The sequence below is a fragment of the Frankliniella occidentalis genome, unplaced genomic scaffold (assembly GCF_000697945.3).
Source record: "Frankliniella occidentalis isolate FOCC.00 unplaced genomic scaffold, Focc_3.1 Scaffold51, whole genome shotgun sequence".
In the NCBI taxonomy this organism is placed as follows: domain Eukaryota; kingdom Metazoa; phylum Arthropoda; class Insecta; order Thysanoptera; family Thripidae; genus Frankliniella; species Frankliniella occidentalis.
The window spans coordinates 554,630-557,140 of NW_026267181.1; positions in this window are offsets into that span (position 1 = coordinate 554,630).

The following is a 2,511-nucleotide window of genomic DNA, read 5'->3' on the forward strand; positions in this document are numbered from 1 at the left end:
TAAAGGGGGCTTTTGCAACCACTGTCGTGTCTGTCTGCCTGTCTGTCCGTCGTCCGTGTAAGAGGAAGGAGATGAGCTAGAGGTCTGCAAATTTCAGGGTATCTATGGGGTCACTCCTGGACAACGAAACGCCTGGTGCAAATGGACAACATTCGAGCCAAATATTAAGCCGATAGCTCCAGCTCCAAAACTACGGCCTGGATGTTGCACACCGTTTGCAAAAAGGCATTTCGAGAAAAACGAATTTAAAGTTTTCAGTACCTATGTATAGCGACGAACCAAAAGCCAGGGCAACTAACCGAACTGGTCCTAAAAGATTCCAGGGCTCTAGAGGACTTCTTCCTCGTCGTGTCTTCTGTCCTGAGCGGCCAGGTGAGCCCTAGCGTTCCAGCCACCCGGCCACCCGCAGCACGTTTAGGGCTCTCCTGAGCGCAATTTTTCGAATTCCAACATCCGCTTTGCGGCATTAGAAAGAGGAAAGATCAAAGAATTTTTTGAGGCATTTTTGGTGATTTTCACAGGTCTGCCCCCTTAAGCAAAGCAGAAGGGTAGGGTGGAGTCACGGTGTTGCCCCGTTACAGTCTTTTGTCATGCCCATGGAGCAAATCTCTAGGGCCGCAGGCCGCCCGCCGAAAGGCTTAGTTTACTCAAATATGCTCAGTGACCGGTCAGATTATTTATTTGATTACATGTTCTTCAGTAAATCGCGAGACTGAAATGGACCATCGCCGCCTGCAGGCCAAGCAGGCCCGGCCCGTGCCGAACGGAGTTGCCGGCGCAGCGAAGTGGAGCTAGCAACTCCGTTTGGCGGAAGGGCGGGCCTGCTTGTTTCCTCGGGTTGTGTTCATACCTTGCGAGGCGTGTGCACAAAATTGTTGATCACTTTTGACAGTTATTGCAATGTGCATATAGTTCGTTGGAGAATTGGAATGCCATTGGAATGAAATTTAATCTCCCACCGGAATAATGGAAATTATATTAATTAATTTAATGGTTAATTTTACGGTTTAATTTTAATTCGAGAATAATTTTATTACATACAAAATAGCATGATTTCGACCTTTTAAAATTTAATTTAATTTCGTTTTCCATTCCTGGAGGATAGTGAGTCAATCTTGACTGTGGATCCAGAGGTTTACGACATGTTTTATACATATTATGAAGACAAACATACACTTAATTCTTCAGCCCTTTTTGACACATCAATGATCAATGCCTTCAACAAGCAGAGCAAGTGCTCCAAGCAGTGAGCACTGTTACGCAACAAGTAAGTCAGAATACCTGGGTTCATTGCCAAGACTGCTGCTGTCAACAACAGTTGCTGTTGCTGTCGGAGCGCACCCACGCTGAATCGTAAGGCGTGCTCAAAAGAAGGGAAAATCATCCGGAGACGGCCGGTTAGAAGGGAAAATTTATTCGAAAACGGGCAGCTAACAGCCACTTATCGGAACGTTCAACGCAATATTTATAGTTAAATAGAAGGTAAAATTCAATGGAGGACGGGCAGCCACAATCTTCCCACATTCTGTTGGTACCACTATTAACCCGCGCCTGCGCCTCTCTGAACTGCCCATTGTTGTTGGCAACCGAGCCCGCCGTCCGCCCGACTGCCTCACCGGTACGTGGCCCCCTTTCTGGGTAGGACCACGCCAAGCAGAAGGCATTTTTGGAGAAGTGTGAAAACTATGATCTAAGCAACGGTAGAGAAAGGAAGCCTGATATTATGAATCAGGCGTAGTCTTTGATGCAGGAGCAATGATTTAAAACCCCCCGATCAACGTCAGGACTAGCCGAAAACGTGAGTTATTCTGCCGTCTTTAAAGTGCATCTGAAGGTTAGCGGCGACGCATACCGGACACATATTTATTTAATTTTGAGGAAAACTAGACTCGAGCGCCAATACATAAAACCAGTTCAGGATTGTACTGAAAAATACCTTTCCGATGGTATACTTGAGTGACTCCAGGGCGAGACAATTACCGAAATTTCTTGCAATTTAGTACCAGGAACCGTTCTTTAACACTGTAAGACACATAAGCTGAGTTAAGCCGTGTCATAGGGCACTTCTCGAGTAACATCCAAATTTCGTCGACAATCATCGTCTCAGGACTAACGATAACTTCTGGAGCAGTCGACGTCGATTCGAGGTCGATTCGGACACTCATTTCTCACTGGCTACGTAGGCTTCGCTAATCGCTCAGCCAATAAGTCCCCGACAAATTCTGTGAGTATGTCAAATTTTGGGGATGGAAGGCCCTGTTCCCGAGTACCCTCCCATTAACTCGTCTCGGGTGTCAGCGCCGCAGGCCTAGCTATGTGTGCGCCAGGCGCGTCGCAGCGTAACAGTGTTTCGTAAGATATCGCGAAGATCGCGAAGCCTGTTACGCAAGACGTGGTCTGGCGTGCATATAGCTAGTACTACATGGTATCACAGGTATTACGAGGTAATACAAGTCATACAGAGGGTTACAAGAATTCAAATAATATAAGTATTACAATGTAATATAGAGT